Below are 19,078 nucleotides of genomic sequence, written 5' to 3' on the forward strand. Positions count from 1 at the left end.
AATACTATTACGCTGAAAATAAATTTTAAAAATTTTAAAAAAGAATATTAAACTTATATGTAATATTCAATGCAATCAAGAAAAGTCTAATGGAATTTTTCACAGAAATAGAAAAAAAATCCCAATTTTTGTATGGAATCACCAAAGACTAGATAGTCAAAGCCATGTTGAGAAAGAAGAGCAAAGCTAGAGGCATCATACTTCTTGATTTCAAACCATGACGCAAAGCTATAATAGGTCAAAACAGTATGGTATTGTCAGAAAAACAGAGACAGATCAGTGGAGCAGTATAGAAATCCCAGATATAAACCCTGCCAAAATCCTCAGTTGACTTTTGACAAGGGAGCCAACAATATACAATGGGGAAAGGACAGTCTCTTTAATAGATAGTATTGGGAAGCTTGGACAGCCATTTGCATAAGAAAACGACTGGACCACTATCTTACATCACACACACAAATTAACTCAAAATGGATGAAAGACTCAAATATAAGACCTGAAACCATAAAACTCCCAGAAGAAAACATAGAGGGTAAGGAATTTAACATTGGTCTTGGCAGTGATTTTTTTGGATTCTATACAAAAAGCAAAGGCAAAACAAGCAAAAACATCCAAGAAGATTACATCGAAGTAAAAAACTTCTGCATTGCAAAGGAAACCATCAACAAAATGAAAAGCAGCCTTTGGAATGGAAGAAAATATTTGCAATCCACACATATAATAAGGGTTAATATCCAGATTATATAAGGGACTTACAGTTTAATAATAAAAAAGTAACCCGATTTTAAAAAGGCCAAGGACCTGAATAGACTTTTTTTTTTTTTTGAAAAAGACACACAATAGCCAATAGTATGTGACAGGAAGCTCAGCATCACTAATCATCAGGGGAATCAAGACCACAATAAAATATTGCCTCACACTTGTTAGGATGTCCATTTTAAACAGTAAGGGATAGCAAATGTTGGTGAGGATGTGGAGTAAAGGGGAGCCTTATATATTGCTTATGAGAACGTAAACTGCTACAGGCATTGTGGAAAACAGTATGGAGTTACTTTAAGAAATTAAAAATAGAACTAATATATGATCCAGCAATCCTACTTCTGGGTATGTATCCAAAGGAAAGGATACCAGGATCTCAAAGAGATATCTGCACGTTTTTTTTTTTTTTTAAAGGAATCTGGATTTATTTATTTATTTGACAGACAGAAATCACAAGTAGGCAGAGAGGCAGGCAGAGAGAGGGGAAGGCAGGCTCCCTGCTAAGCAGAAAGCCCAATGCGGGGCTCGATCCCAGGACCCTGAGATCATGACCTGAGCCGAAGGCAGAGGCTTTAACCCACTGAGCCACCCAGGCGCCCCAAGATATCTGCACTTCTGTGTTCATAGCAGCATTAATCACAGTAGCCAAGGTATGAAAACAACCTGAGTGTGTGTCAGCAGATGAATGGATACAGAACATGTGGTATGAATGGAATATTATTCAGCCTAAAAGAAAAATACTGTTAATTGTAATATGGGTGATCCCAGAGGGCATTATGTTAAGTGAAATAAATCATACTGCTTGATGGTATTACTTACATGTGAGATCTTAAAAAAAAAAAAAGTCAAATTCATTGAAACAGAGTAAAAATGTGGTTGTCAGGGACTGGGGGCTAGGGGGTTGGTAAAAGGATACAACTTTCAATTGTAAGATGAATAAGTTCTGAGGACGTAATGTGTAACATGGTGACTGCAGTTGATAACACTATATCATATAATTGAAATTTGCTAAGTGGTAGAACTTAAGAAAAAAAGTCAGGGGCACCTGGGTGGCTCAGTTGATTAAGAGTCTGCCTGCAGCTCAGATCAAGTCCCTCATCAGACTCCCTGCTCAGCAGACAACCTGCTTCTCCCTCTCCCTCTGCTGCTGTCCCTGCTTCTGCTCTCTCTTTGTCAAATAAATAAAATCTCAAAAGAAGAAAGAGAAGAAGAAGGAGAAGAAAAAAGGTCAATATGTGAGGTGATGGATGTGTTCATGAACTCAATGGAGGGGATCTTTCCCAATATATTATACATGTTAAATCATCACATTGTACCTTTTAAATATCTTATAATTTTATTTGCTAGTTATACGTCAAGTAAAGCTGGGGGTGGGAGGAGCTGATTTCTCTACTAACATTCCTATATCTAGTGTTCAGTACTTCCACTGTGTCTGAGGAGGGCTCCATTTAAAAAGGCTGTGCCAAGGGCGCCTCGGTTGCTCGGTAGGTTAAGCCGCTGCCTTCGGCTTGGGTCATGATCTCAGGGTCCTGGGATCAAGTCCCGCGTCGGGCTCTCTGCTCAGCAGGGAGTCTGCTTCCTTCTCTCTGCCTCTCTGCCTACTTGTGATCTCTGTCTGTCAAATAAATAAATAACATTTAAAAAAAAAAAGCTGTGCCAAGAGAAGAGTGAAAGATTGTGTAGCGTCAGGAAGCTGAGCCCTGTAACACTGAGGGTGGTGACAGATATTCAAGATATTCAAACCGGTTTCACCGTGTCTTCTTGGCTGGGGGAAAAAAAAAGAAAGAAAGCTCTTAAGACTGAAATTAAGATCTTTAAAAATATTTTTATGGTATACATGTGACCCAAGTATTGGATATTTTATAAGGAATTTCATCATGAATATTAGTTACTTATTTGATCATCCTGTTTTTCATGAGATTGAGCATTTAAAAGATTTTTTTTCCTTATGTGAACAGATTCTCTTGACCCTGGGTGACACCATTCAAATGTAAACCAAAGCTATATCTTAGAAAATTGCCAAGTCAGAGAAATCAGGATAATTGGAAATTCTATGAAATAACTTCAGTTGCTTCCCCTTGACCCCCTCCTTTTCTCTAGTCAGTTTCCTTGACCCAGGCTTTCCCTCAATCTCTTATTCCCTTTTTCCTCAAACACCCAAATGATATGAAGGAAACCAGACATTCTTAATTTATATCGTGCATACAATTTACAATCTTATTCAACCACAGTTTATATTAACATAAGGGATTCTGTGAAGACCCTGTCACCCCTTGCCTGGGAGAGCCCTCTCCCCTGGAGTCCTCAGGTCTTCAAACAACTCACACAACCTTGCTTTCAACATCCTGTTAACCACTCAAGTTTCTCATTTAAAGCTTGTAATGGTAGCAATTAGGTAAAAATGTCTTTATTGTAATAGTTTCCCTATCATTGTCAATGTTACCTTAACCAAATTCTCACAGAAGAGGAGAAACAGAGAATCTGCAATTTACACTTACGGGAATTTTTTTTTTTTTTTTTTTTTTTTGTACAACCTTAGTTTCTGCTTCAATGAGATGCACATTCCGATGGAAACCTTTAGGGAATAGTTAATGGCCAAAATGAATTTCCCTTAATACCCCCCTAAATTGTCAACTTGCTAGCATAAGATTATCTCAGTAACAGCTAAATTAGAAGTGTAATTGAATGAGATGTCAGTATAGAAGAACAAACTGGTGAAACTTTCTATTTAAACTCAATTTTCAATAGTCTGCCAAGTCCTTAAGTCTTCAGAGCTATATCAGCTTGGCTTAGAAAAAAAAAAATATTCATGATTGTGTAGTTCGTTTTCATTTACCACTTCAGTCCGTTAAGAGAACTTTGTTTTAAACAGTCCCTTTCTGTTTTCCTACCAGCTTACTATTCTCTGGCTTTTCCTTAAATGCCTTCTCAAAGTACGTTCCTCCACTAGAGAAGTCATGACACCATTTAGGGATCTGAAATACTTTAGAGTCCACAGTAATGATGTCAGAGGGGAAGGTTTCATGAATATAAACACATTCTTCCTGAACAGCTCCCCCACTACCCCCTCCCCAAATTAGTTTGCAATCTGGAAGGGCCTAGAAAATTTCTATCAACTCATTGAGGGTCCAGTGACGTTATGAGGTAATGAAGTTCTGGTTCCAGCCCGAGACAGAGCTGACCCTGCAGCACAGACCTCTGCCACTCTCCTCATTAGGCCACCTGTCAGGTGACTAATGGTTAATTTCATATCTCTACTTCCATGAGTTTTAGCTTTTCTTATTGTTTCTTCTCTATGCTTTTGTTCTTTTCTTCTTTAACCCACTGAGGCTGATTATTTCTTATTTCACTTCCATTCATATTTCTGTTTTCTCTTCATATTTTTCTCTTTCAAGACTTTTTGGCTCTTCCATTTCAAAATACCTGCCGAGTGAATGAATGAACGGAATGGAATGACAGCAGGACAGCAGTGGTAGTGCGGTGTCTAGGAATATGGATATAATGCTCTTTGGGCTGGTATTTTCTTAGATGTGCTCAGTTTTACATTGATTGAAGGGTATACTATGACTATTTCTTAACATTTGTTAAACTAAAAGCTGATTTTAAGTTTGGCAGAATCACAAATTGCTTCTGTAAGCCACAAAATTAGTGGCTTAAAATGACACAAATTCACTATCTCACAGTGCTGGAAGTCAGATGACCCAGAGGGTTCAGCTTAGTCCTTTGCTCTGGGTCTCGCAAAGCTGAAGCCAAGGTGTTGGCCCTTGAATTCTTACTGAGATGCTCTCAGGGAGAATCTGCTTTCAGGTTCGCTCAGCTTATCGGTGGCATTCAGGTCTGTGCGACTGTAGAAGTAAGGTACCTGTTTCTTCGAACAATGCCAGCTGGAGCCTTCCAAACCTGCGTCAGGCTGTCTGAATTCCTTGTCACCCTTCCGTCTTCAAGCTGGCAGCTGCATGCCCAGTCCTGCTCACAGTTTGAATTTCTGACTTTTCTTCTGCCTCAGCCAGAGAAAATTTTCTGTTTTTACTAACTTATATAATTAGATTGAACCCACTTAGATAACCCAGAATAATCTATTTTAAAGTCTGTACCTTAATTACCTCTGAGCCCTGTTGAGCCCTGCGTCCAACTCCCTGCTTGGTGGAGAGCCTGGTGTTCCCTCTCCCTCTGCTCTTCCCTCCAACTCATCCTCTCTTTCTCACATGAATAAAAAAAATATTAAAAAAATTTATTTTGCCACAGAGTGTAGCATTCCCCTGTGTTCCAGGATCAAGACAGGGACATCTTTAGGGGATCATTCTGCCTACCACAGTCTCCAAATCAGAATTTTCATAAGGAATTCTGATCAACCATTTTAAATTTCTGAGTCATCATGAATAATTAGCAAAATTAATAATGAGCCATAATTAGTACTGCTGAAAGCATGGAATTCTAAAAATCTTGTCAATAACTAGACTCTCGTGAAAATTATATAACTGACTTTCCAAGATTTGCATACACTAAAGTTCATTCTTCGTGTTGTGAAGTTTATTGGTTTTGACAATTGCACATCAAGTCTCCACTATTAAAGTACATCTTTAGTTTCATCTCTGTGCTTCACCTATTTATCCCGACCCCTTCACCCTGAACCATTAATAACCACCAGTCTTTCTACTCTCTGCAGTTTTGCCTTTTCCAAAATGTCATATAGTTGGGATCACATGATACATAGACATTTCACTTAACAATAAACACTCAAGTTTTCTCCCAATCTTTTAACTGCTTGACAGTCCATGGTTTTTTTTTTTATTGCTGAGTAATATTCCACTGTAGAACTGAATCACTCTTCCTTTATTCATGCACCTCTTTAAGGACATCTTGACTGCTTCCAGTTTTTGGTGATTATAAATACAGTTGCTATAGACACTCGTGCACAGATTTTGCTTTGTTTTGTTTTATTTTGGACGTAGTGTTCAATTCAATTGTGTAAATACCCAGAAGCATGATCATTGGGTCATATGACAAGACTGTTTAACTTTGTCAATCTGTCCTCCAAAATGGTTGTACAAATTCATATTCCCACCAGGAATAAATAAAAGTTTCTATGGCTCTGAGTCCTTGCTAGGATATGGTATTTCAGTTTCTTTGGATTTTAGCCATTTTAATAGGTGTGTAATGACATCTTATTGTTGTTTTGATTTGCATTTCTCTAATGACAAATGGTGTTGATCATCTTTTCAAATGCTTATTTTCTACTAGTGTTTCTTCTTTGTTGAGGTGTCTATACAAATATTTCACCATTTTTAATTTCGGGTGGGTGGTAGTTAAGAGTTTTTGTATTTCTGAAATAGAAATCTTTTAGCAGATAATGTGTTTTGCAAATAATTTCTCCTAGTCTGTGACTTGTCCTTTTATTCTCTTAATTGATGTTTTTTGCAGAGCAGAAGCTTTTATTTTAATAAAGTCCAATATCAATTTTTCTTTCATGGATCCTACTTTTGGTTGTATTTATAAACTTATCACCAAACCCAAAGTCACCTCCTATTTTTTCTCTAGATGTTTTATAGTTTTCATGTTACGTGTGGGACTCTTTTTACATTTACATTTTGAGTTAATTTATATGTAAAGTGTAAGAGCTATGTCCAGATTCTTTTTGCATTTAGATGTCCAATTAAATTGTCCCATCAGCGTTTATTGTTTCTCCACTGAATTTCCTTTGCTCCTTTATCATGAATTAGCTGTTTTTGTATGGATCTGTTTATGGGCTTTCTACTGTCTTCCATTGCTTATGTATCTTTTTTTTTTTTTTAACTTTGTCAGTACCATATTGTCTTGAACCTTGTAGCTTTACCATATGTTTTGAGATCTGGTAATATCAATTCTTCAATTTTTACTCCTTCAGTATTGTGTTGACTATTCTGCATTTTGTGCCTTTCATATAAACTTTGTAATAACTTTAGCAATCTCTACAAAATCACTTGCTGGGATTTTGATTGGATCACACTGGATCTATTGATCAAGTTAGGAGGAATGACATTTTAATGGTTCGGAGTCTTCTAATCCATGAACATAGAATATATCTCCACTTGTTTAGTCTTCCTCTGAATTTTTTCACCAGAGTTGTGTGGTTTTCTGCATATAGATCCTGGACATATTTTCTTTTTAGATTTATATGGAAATATTTAATCTTTTTGGTGTTAAGTTAAATGGTATTTTTTAAACTTAGAATTCTCATTATTGGGGTACTTGGATGGCTCGGTCGGTTGAGTGTTCAACTCTTGATTTCAGTTCGAGTCATGCTCTCGGGGTGGTGGGATCAAGCCCCCACCTCAGAATCTGTGGTCAGCACAGAATCTGTCTGAAATTCTCTCTCCCTCTTCTTTATCCTCTCTCTCGTTCTCTCACTCTTTCCCAAATAAGTAAATAAATAAATAAAATCTTTAAAAGTTTTAAATATTCTTTACTGCCATAAAGGAAAACAATTGATTTCTATGTATCTACCTTGTATTATTTGACAACAGAGTTGCTTATTAACTTCAGGGTTTTGTTTTTTTTTTTTGGTTGATTCTTTAGAATTTTCTACATAGATTGTCATGCCATGTGCAAAGATAGATTTTTTTTCTTCCCAGTCTTTACACATTTTATTTTGTTGTCTTATTTCACTATTTATGATTTATAATCTGATATCTAATAGAAGTAGGGAGAGGGGACATTGTTGCTTTTTCCCCAACCTCAAAGGGAAAACATCCAGTTTCTCACAATTAGGTATGATGTTAACTTTAGGTATTTTTGGTAAATATTCTCTATCAAGCTGAGGAAATTTTGCTTTATTCCTAGCTTGCTGAGAGTTTTGTTGTTGTTTTTTATCACAGATAGTTTTGGATTTCATCAAATACTCCTTCTATATCAATTGTTATGATTATGTGATTTTTCCGATTTACCCTGTTGGTGTGGTAAATACATTCATTGATTTTCTATTGTTGAAGCAGCCTTACAAAGCTGGAATAAATCTCACCTGGTTGTCATTATAATTAGTGATTGGATTTTAATATGTTGTTTATGTTGTTGAGGATTTTTGTATCTTTATTCATAAGAGATATTTGGTTATAGTTATTCTTTGTGGCAATGTTTTTGGTTTTAGTTTGGGTTTTGCATTAATATATATTTTATTGTGACAAAATATGCATAACAGAATATTGATCAGGGCCCCTGGGTGGCTTAGTGGGTTAAGCCTCTGCCTTCGCTCAGGTCATGATCCCAGGGTCCTGGGATCTAGCCCCGCATCGGGCTCTCTGCTTCCCTTCCTCTCTCTCTGCCTGCCTCTCTGCCTACTTGTGATCTCTATCTGTCAAATAAATAAATAAAATCTTTAAAAAACAAAAACAGAATATTGATCACATTAACCATCAAAGTGTACATTTCAGTGACATTAAATATATTCATAATACTGTACACTATCACCAGTATCTGTAAAAACTTTTCATCATCCCTGAAAAATATTTCCGTACTCATTAAGCAGTAGTACTCCCCTCCTTCCTCTCACCAACCCTGGCAACCTCTATTCTACTCTGTGTCTCTATAACTGTGTTCTTGGTACCTTACCTGTGTATTCTATCATTTTACATACACTACTTGTTCTGCCTAATTTTCCTGGGCATAATGTTTTCTAAGTCAATCCATATTAAGGTATATATCAAAAAGTCATTCTTTTATGGCTGAATAATATTTAATTTTTCAATATTTCATTATACAGTACATAAGAACACATTTTGTTTCCCATTATCTGTTGATGGACACTTGAGTTGTTTGCATATTTTGGCTATTTTGAGTAATGCTACTATAAGTATTTGTGTACAAATAGCTGTTCAAGATCCCTATTTCAGTTCTTTGGAGTGTATAAGAATAGAATTGCTAAGTCATATGGTATTCTCTATTTTACCTTTTGAAAAACTGCTGTTTTTGACAGTGGATGCATGATATTACATTCTCACCAACAGTGCACTAGACTTCCAATTTCTCTATATGCTCACCAATATTTGTTATTTTCTGTTTAATTATAACCATCCTAATAGATATGAAGTGGTTTCTGATTGTGGTTTTGATTTGTATTCCCCTAAAAACTAATGATATTGAATGTCTTTTCAGGTACTTAGTGGCCATATGCTTTGCAAAATGTCTATTCAAGTTCTTTGCCCATTTTTAAATTGAGTTGCTTGTTTTTATTTTTTTTAAGACTTGTTTACATATTGTGGATATCAACTCCTTATCAGGTATAGAATTTACAAATACTTTCTCCCACTCAGTAAATTGTCTTTTATCTTCTTGACAGTATTCTTTAAACCACAAAAATTCTTAATTTTCATAAAGTCCAGTTTATTTTTTCTTTTGTTGCCTGAAATTTTGGTGTCATATCCTTAAAGTCATTTTCAAACTGACACCATGAAGATTTCTTCCAGTGTTTTCCTGTAAGAAATTTATGGTTTTAGTTCCTAAATTCAGGTCATTTTAGTTTGAGGTAAATTTTGTTTATGGTGTTAGTTAAGGGTTAGTTAAGAAATTTCTTTCTTTTGTCCATAGATATCCAGTTTTATTACCACCATTTGTTGAAAAGATTGTCCTTTTCCCATTGAATGGTCTTGGCACTCTTGTCAAAAACCAACTGACCATATTTGTTACTTTTGGGCTCTCTATTCAGTTCTGTTTGTTCATATGTCTATCCATATGCCAGTGCACTGATTACGATGGTATTGTAGGTAAGTTTCAAAATTGGGAAATGTGAATCCTCTAACTCCAAATTTTACTTTTCTTTTTCAAGATTGTATTGGATATTTGGAATTCCTTCCAATTCCATGTGAATTTGATGATCATTTTTATCCATCAATCTGTTTCTAAGAAAATACATCAATTAATCCATTTGCCTATTGAGGAGGTTCTAGTGAGATATTACCCACTAAAAATTAACAGCAATGGATTGTACTATCATGTAAATACATCAGTTAGAAACTCTTTCAACTAAATGAGGAAACATCCCATTCTGTACAAAAATAAATGACTTGAAACACTCAACAACGATTGCTGCATAAGAAGGTTTTTGTCTCTAACCATAATTTCAAATCGCTCATATACTATTGCTGTTCTCAAACCTGGAGACACATAAGAACCACCTGACAAAGTTTTAAGAAAAGTATCCAACCCCACTCTCAATAATGGATAGATCAACTAGAGAGAAGTAAAGAAATAGGTGACTTGAACAACAGCAACAAAATAAAACCACTAGACAGATTAAACAGACATATATATGGACACTTTAAACACCAACAACAGAAGAGACATGCTTTCTTTTTTTTTTTTTAAGATTTTATTTATTTATTTGAGAAAGAGTGTGTGTTCACACAAGTAGGGAGAAGGGCAGAGAGGTAGGAAAAAGGAAAGAATCTCAAGCAGACTCTGTGCTGAGCACAGAGCCCAACACTGGCCTCAACATCAAGATCCTGAGCTCATGACCTGAGCTGAAACCAAGCGTCCAATGCTCAACCAACTGAGCCACCCAGGAAAACCAGAATAGACTTTGTTGTTGTTGTTGTTGTTGTTGTTGTTGTGTGTGTGTGTGTGTGTGTGTTTTAATTAACATGTAATGTATTATTTGCTTCAGGGTACAGGTCTCTGAATCATCAGTCTTACACAATTCACAGCACTCACCATAGCACATATGTCCATAACTCAGCCACCTCATCCATTCCACCCTTGTCCCTTCCAGCAACCCTCAGTTTGTTTCCTGAGTTTAAGAATCTCTTATGGTTTATTTCACTCCCTGGTCCCATCTTGTTTCTTTTCCTCCCTCCCTTTCCCTTCAACCCACCCTACCCTGCCTCTCAAATTCCTCATATCAGAGAGATCATATGTTGTCTTTCTCTGATTGACTTATTTAGCTCAATGTAATATCCTCTAGTTCCACCCACATTGTTGCAAATGGCATGATTTCAATTATTTTCATTGTTATGTAGTATTCCAGTGTGTGTGTGTATGTATGCCACATCTTCTTTATCCATTCTTCTGTTGATGGACATCTAGGCTCTTTCATAGTTTGACTTTTATAGACATTGCTGCTATAAACATTCAGGTGCATGTGCCCCTTTGGATCACAACATTTGTTATCTTTAGGGTAAATACCCAGTAGTGCGATGCTGGGTCATAGGGTAACTCTATTTTCAATTTTTTGAGGAACCTCCATATTGTTTTCCAGAGTGGCTGGCTGCACCAGCTTGCATTCCCATCAACAGTGTAGGAGGGTTCCCCTTCTTCGCATCCTTGCAACATCTGTCATTTCCTGACTTGTTAATTTTAGCCATTCTGACTGGTGTGATGTAATATCTTACTGTGGTTTTGATTTGTATATCCCTGATGCTGAGTGATATAGAGCACTTTTTCATGAGTCTGTTGGCTATTTGGAGGTCTTCTTTGCAGAAATGTCTGTTCATGTCACCTGCCCATTTCTTGATTGGATTATTTGTTCTCTGGGTGTTGAGTTTGATAAGTTCTTTATAGATTTTGGATACTAACCCTTTATCTTATATATCATTTGCAAATCTCTTCTCCCACAGAATAGACATTCTTAAGTATACATGAAACATTCTCTAGGATAGACCATATGTTAGACAACAAAAAAGTCTTAATAAATTTTAAAAGATTGAAATTAGACAAAGTATCTTTTCTGACCACAAATAAAATAGTTAGAAATCAATAACTAATGGGAAACAGGAAAGTCACAAATGTATGTAATTAAAAATGCACTCTTAATCAAGAAAAAAAGGTCAAAAAATGGTAAGAAAATTTAGACCAAAAAGTCAAAAAAAGAAATCATAAGGAAAACTAGGAATACTTAGAGACAAATGAGAATAAAATATAACATCTTGATATGTCACTTAGGTCTCAGTTTACCAATGAGAAATGCAAAATTTTCTTCATGTTAAAAATGAAAGTGTAGGGGGCACCTGAGTGGCTCAGCTGGTTAAGCAGTTGCCTTCAGCTCAGGTCATGATCCTAAGGTCCTGGAATTGAGCCCCACATCAGGCTCCTTGTTCAGTGGGGAGAAAACTTCTCCCTCTGCCTGCTGCTCTCCCTGCTTGTGTTCACTCACTCTCACTCTGATTGAAAAAAAAAAAAGAAAGAAAGAAAGAAGGAGTAGGTACTTTAGCTGTCAAAGACTAGGTTCTTACTTACAAAGATGAAACTAACGATATGTGGATTAATATATGGATCGATTAATGGACTGTTCTCAAAAAAAAAAAAAAATCATTTTATTGTTAACTCTCTTTAGCCCAGAACAGATCTCTAAAATTGGTATCAAATATCTACCACAGAATTTCTTGGCTCTCTGACTCATGAAAGAAATACTAGCATTTTAAACAAAGATGGCTATCCCCTTGAATGAGAATTATGATTCTTTCTTTCATGGCTAATCTTTCAATCAACAGGAAACATTTAATTATATTTCTAAATATTCAATACAATTCTTCAAACTGCAATGTAAATTGAAGATGGTGAAAACACTGCACATTTGCAATCTAGGAAGTATGATGAATTAGGTAAGAAAAGTTCATGTATTAAGTGAGGAAATGTAATATAATATCAATATTCAATTTCTTCCCATTGATTAGGTCTTAATTTTAGGAAATGTTTAATAAAACTTTTATTTACTTTTATAATTAGCAAATCAGTCACCCGAAAGATGATATAGTATATTTTTTTCTGAAATAACAATAATTTGAAAAAGTAATATCTTTTGGTTCATTTTCTAATATGCTTCTGTGTCTTAACTCAAGCCTAGAGTATTATTTTATGTAATAAGTAATCAGCTATGGTCAGACAAATTTAAATAAAGCTGAAGGCCAAAAGAGAGTATATTCTGGAGAGGGACTAAAATGTACATTTCATAGTGGACTTTGGGACCTGAAGACTCAGGTCCCAAAGGTTACTGAGCAAGTCAGTAACTGGAATAGATCAAATTATTGGCACCAGTTAGAAAGTAGCTATTGCAGTTAAGTCTGGGAGCAAGGGATAATAGTCAGAAATAAATCTGTACCTGGGACAATAGGGCCAGAGGTATGGACAGGGTTAGGGATAGATTCTGAAGTTAGAATACACTGAATGAAATATAGTTAAAAATGTTGCTAGGTAAGGGATGTGAGGACACTACAGGGATGCAGAAGTCTGTCTAAAATTTAGTACGCTGAGGGAAATGTTAAGACCATCTTGGTCATAATTCCAACTCCTCTTTTGGTTACAGGTCTATTCATATTCTGTATTCCTTTTTGAGTCATATTGATAGCTGTGTCTTTCTAAGAATTTGTCCATCTTATCTAGATCATCTAAATTTTGGAATACAATTGCTCATTTTATTACCTTATCATTCTTTTCATTTTTTACTTTAGGAAATAGGGTAAAGTTGGTCCCTATTTCTCTCAAAGCACAAGTTTGTATGTTATTAATGACTGATTTAATGGTTTGTTTTATTCATGTTTCTCCTTCATTTTGATTCAGTTTTAGTAAGGTCTTTTTCTGGAAAACTATTTTGTTCACAGTTTCACATTTATCAACATTAAGTCATTAATAGTATTGTTTATACTTAGTTTTTTTTTTGCTTTATCTGTAGTTATGATACTTCTATCATTAATATTGTCTTTTCTTAATAAATCTTATTATAAACTTATCCATTTCTTTAGGCTTTTTTTAAAAAAGGCCATATTTTGGGTCCATTGATTCTATTTCATCTTTATTTTTCTATTTTATGGTGTTTAGCATCATATTTCATTTTGTATTGTTCTTTGGATTTTGTCTATTGTGATTTTTCTAACTTTAAGAACTATAACCCTTAAATCCATAATTTTCATTCTGATTTGTTTTTCTAAGTAGTTAGGTGATCAGTAACCCCTTAAGGAACACTTATATTCTGTACTATGTTTTTGCTATGTTGTAAGTTTATTATCATTCTTTTTCAGATATTGTCTAATTTCCAGTCTAATTTCTTTCCTTTTTTGTTCACAAATTATGTAAGATTGTCATTATTTTTAAATTTACAGTATCTTGCTCATCTGATACTTGTTATTCCCTCATTCTTCCAAGTTCATGCCTCCTGTGAGAGTTTCTCCTCCCTACAGAATTAGATCTCCTACTTCTTCTGTACCCATCAGTCTCCTAGTCATCTTTGTAATTTCTCCAGTTTAACTAGTTTTGCACAGGTGTTGAAACCTGTGTCCACGTACACTTTCTTATCTTCCACTGTGCCTCAGTGATTTCCTCTCTTCACTCCAATCTCTTTGGCTACTGGCTTCCAACATTTCTGCTCTTACTCCATGGAAGTCTATTTCTTCGGACTGCTCTACATCTCAGCCCCATTCTTCGTCTTCCCTTTATACCAATGAACAATCCTAGGATACTCTACTAATAGATAGGAGATTGCCTTGTCCTAGGTCAGCTACTGTCCACTTTCCAGGAATTTTCTAGTTCTTTGGATTTCTCTTTAAACAGCTCTTATCATCTTTCTTTTTTAAGTTTTGATTTAAATTCTAATTAGTTAACATACAGTATAATATTAGTTTCAGGTATGCAATTTAGTGATTCAGTACTCACATATAATATCCAGTGCTGATCACAAGTGCACTTTTTAATCTCCATCACCTATTTCACCCACCCACCTCCGCTCTGGTAGCCATCTTAACTGGCCTCATACTGTTGCTTATTCTAGCCTATAGAGTGAGAAACAACAGTGACTCCTTACTTTTTTTCCTTTGTCTTAGCTAAATACTTAGTGGAAGGCTGAACAGTGATCCCTGTTCTTGACTCCTTTTCCATTCTTCAAAGTATTTAATATTTAAGGGCATTTGAGGTTTATATCATCAAGTCCGAAAAAGGGCATATATTAGATTCATTGTGTCTTCTATTTGCAGGTATGTTTCCCTATCACATTTAACAGAATTTAGTTATATCTATTTGAATGATCATCTTGGGAAAAAATAAATAAATAAAAGCTAGTCCTTGATTACTTCAGTCCAGCAAGCTCAAATAATTCTGCTGCCGCAAGATTTTAAATTTAACTCCTAATTAAAGACCATATGCTAAAAAATAACACACAGAGCAAGGATTGTGAGACGTTCCTTTGGTTCAGTATTAACCTATTGGGCTTCCTTCCAGACTTCCTCACCAACAGAGGAGGTAGACAAATCAATATCTCCTCTGTCAATCAATACCTCTACTGTCATGTGTGTATGGTTACCTAAGGTAACCACCCAAGCAAGAGAGGTGAAGCCAATTCGGGGTCATAATTCAGCTCTATTCCATACCAAATTCCATCGACTCCCTCTAGGGGTATACTTTCAATGGTTTGCAAACAAAGCAACTGGAAAGTGTATCTGCATCTTTGTTACTAAAACTTAACATGAGATGAACAGTGAAACTATAGTTATTTGGTCTGGTCACCCATTATTGCTACTTGGTATCTAGAATTAGGCTTTACTGTGCAGGTTGTGAGCAGATTCTGGTCAGCCAAATGTCTATTCCTTATTAGTGACAACTACATTTAACACAGAGGTCCTAATCTGTGAGTAGAATAGAGACTTTTGACTTCCAGTCAAAGAGGCTCACAGAAGCTTTTAACATTTATTCCATGTTCTTTGTCTTAATATAGCTCAATCTCTAAACCCTCAAAGTTAGGACCTAGATGAATAAGGAATTACAGAGCACGGTCAGCAAAGGTTAAGCTGAAGTTCACATTAGACCATTTTCAAGTTCTTACAATCTGTTCAGCGTCCACCGAGAACTCACAGAAGTCTGAGGATGAGTTGGCTGGGAATCCAATCATCAAATGAGTTTTTCCTGATTTTCCTGACTTTCTTCAACTACACATTTATAAAATAGAGTTAGATTATTAAGCAGTTTGGGGTGCCTGGGTGGCTCAGTTGGTTAAGTGTCTGCCTTCCACTCAGGTCATTGTCCTGGGATCATGGGATTGAGCCCCCAATCAGGCTCCCTGCTTGCTGGGGAGCCTGCTTCTCCCTCTCCCTCTCCCCCTGCTTGTGTTCCCTGTCTCTCTGTATCTCTCTCTGTCAAATAAATACATAATATCTTAAAAAAAAAAAAAAAAGAAAAAAGAGAGAGAGTATTAAGCAGTTCAGTAATCTAGGAACAGTTTTTTTTTTCTTTCTTCTTTTTTTTTTTTTAAGACTTTATGTATTTACTTGACAGAGAGCGAAAGCACAAGGGAAGGAGGGGGAGGGAGGCATAGGAGGAACAGGGAGAGGGAGAGAGGAAAGGAGAGAAGCAGACACCCTGCTGATCAGGGAGCCCCAAACAGGGCTTGATCTCAAGACTCAGATCATGCCTGAGCCAAAGGCAGATACTTAACTTACTGAGCCACCCAAGAACTCTCTGGGAACAGTTCTTCACAGAGCTAAGGTTACTTACTGCTAAGCTTCCAATAATTTTTATTCCTTTATAATTGGCAAGTTATTGCCTACTGATGTTAGCTGGTAACTTTCCAGCACTGATGCTCATTCTGTACTTGAACACTCTGTACGCAACATATTTGAGAAAAGTTGGGAAGAAATTGGAACTGGTAATTTCAGATCTGTCCTCTAAAACTCTTTAGTAGTTTAAGAACTGGTTATTCATGTTCCTTCTAAGTCCTGCAGAAAATAATTATTTCAACTAATTAAAGCAATACTTCTGGCTAATTGGTATCCCTAATTACCTTTTTTGTTAATCAATGAAAAGTGGCAGTTGTCCCCGAAATACCCTGGACTTTACTTTTAAATTGATAGAATCCCACAGATCACAGGATATAAGTTCTTTGTGCTTGAAAAACACGAGTATTTTTCCTAATTATTTTTGAGTAGAGAGGAAAGAGAGAGGGAGACTGGTGAAGATAATGGAAAGGGAGAAAGATTGTGTGTGTGTGTGTGTGTGTGTGTGAGAGAGAGAGAGAGAGAGAGAGAGAGGTGGGGGAGAGGGCAGACAGAGAGACTGGATTCCAGGAGACCGGAGTAAAGAACAAAAGTAGGAAATTCTCAAGATTCAGTGATTCTTAGTCCCTAAGAGTGGTCCAGAGAGGGGGCAAAGACCTCCAAAGTCCAGATAGCATTCTGAGTCTGCCAGACTCTGAGCACAGGGACTCAGGGGTTCTACCTATGACAAATGAAAAGGAGAACTGCCAGATCAGGATGGGCCACAGCCCCTGGGAATAAGAGGCTTCAAAGATAAGCCAGGAGCAGTCCCTGGAGAGGGCTGGGGGAAGCCCTGGTACTATGTGAGTTGCTGGAAACATTGCATGCCTGTGTGGTGGGAGGGGGAACAACAACAACAAAAAAGATTAGAGCTATTGGTCAAAATTTAGTTGATTTAAGGAAAAAAGAGGAGGAATGTTCCAGTTTTTGCATACTTGAGCTCTTCGTCAAGATTGATATCTGCCAAAGAATGGTAAAATTTATATACTAGAAATGAGCATAGAAACTGCTGACACTAGTATCTTTATGAATTAGGCCTACTTGATTATCAGCTGGCAATAAGTGAATTGTCAATTCATAAAATGTATTCCTTAACCTCCTGGCATTTTAGTTAGCTCAGAACATCATTGATGACACAAGTAAGTCTTTGTTTGGTCAGTCACATTCAAATTTCATTAAAACTTCTCTATCCTTACCCACCATTTTGGGGATCAACTTGGCAGTATCTATTACGGTTGAAAATGCAAAAGAACAAAAAACACCCATGAACCAACAATACTGCTTTATACGCATACTCTAGAGAAACACTAGAACAGGTGCAGAGGAGATAGATACAAGAGTGCTCACTATTTCCCCACCAAAAAGCTGGGGGAACGTTTTAATAACCATTAATAAGAGAATGAATAAATAAATTGTGGTCTACTTATAACGTGACATATATAGCAGTCAGTTCAAATGAATGAACTGGATCCTCATGTACTAATATGGTCAGATCTCAAGAGCATAATAATTGAGTGGAAAAAGCAATTACACAGTGGTGCCATTTACTTAAACTTTTTAATGCACAAAACAATACTAACATTAGGTTATTGAATGTGAATTAAAAAATTCACAAACCATGAGAGATTTTTTACTATGGGAAAGAAACTGAGGGTTGTTGGAGGGGAGGTGAGTGGGAGATGGGGTAACTGGGTGACGGGCATGAAGGAGGGCACGTGATGTGATGAGCGCTGGGCATTATGCACAACTGACGAATCAATGAACACTATATCTGAAATTAATGATGTACGGTATGTTGGCTAATTGAATTTAAATTAAAGAAAAATAAAAATTCGAATGGATAGGATATAGAAAAACTCCATGAGAAGTTGCCTGTAGTGAGAGAAGAAAGTGCACCTACAGATTGAATACTAAGATTGATACAGCCACAGCTGTATCAGGAATGCTTTGTTAAATTAAAAAAAAAATTGTAGGAAATAAAACAAAATATCAACATTTCTTATTTATTATTTCTGGATGGTCCATATTGTTATAATATTTTCTGCCCTTTATTTTCAAATTTTATATAATTTTTTTAAAAATTTGCTCCTCTCCCCCACTCACCTAGAGCAATTCAATATAAGATTTCAAATAAGTCCCGGAGCACCTGGGTGGCTCATTCAGTTTAGTGTCTGCCTTCACCTCAGGTCATGATCCCAGGGATCCTGGGATCCAGCCTGGCGCCAGGCTCTCTGTTCAGCAGTGAATCTGCTTCTCCCTCTCCCTCTGCTTCTCCTCTCTGGCTTGCACTCACTCTCTCAAACAAATAAATAAAATCTTTTAAAAATAAAGATTTCTAATAAGTCTTCAAATTCTGCTTAGATATTAACTGGGCATCTTCTGTCTATCTTCCAATCTCCTTTGCTAAACGTGTGTGTAGACAACTAACAAACTAGAATCCTCGTAATGCTCTAGCAGAAGCAACAGGCTCCATGCTGTGGATGTAGAGGGAGGAGGGAGCAGGGCCAAAGAAAGGAGAGATGGAATCTCATCGGTCTTCTGGCAGGCTTCTCAGAGGTGGGGCCACTTGTGCTGGGCTTTATTGAAATCCCATTCATTCTTCAAGTAGAACATCCAGGGAACAGAGATATGAAAACTGCTCAGTGCACTCAGAGAGCAATAACACATCTGGCCTCCCCTGAGAGAAGAATTCTCACAGGGGTGTCTGCGAAGTGAGGCTCGAAGCATGACTGGAATCACATCTTGGCAGAGTGCTAAATGCTATCAGCCATCAGCACTAAGGAGTTTACATAATATTGTAAAAGTAATGGGAAACCACGGAGTTTTCTAAGGAGGTGAAT

This window comes from Mustela putorius, unplaced genomic scaffold (genome assembly GCF_011764305.1).
Source record: "Mustela putorius furo isolate JIRA1106 unplaced genomic scaffold, ASM1176430v1.1 tig00000759_pilon_pilon_pilon, whole genome shotgun sequence".
Classification (NCBI taxonomy): domain Eukaryota; kingdom Metazoa; phylum Chordata; class Mammalia; order Carnivora; family Mustelidae; genus Mustela; species Mustela putorius.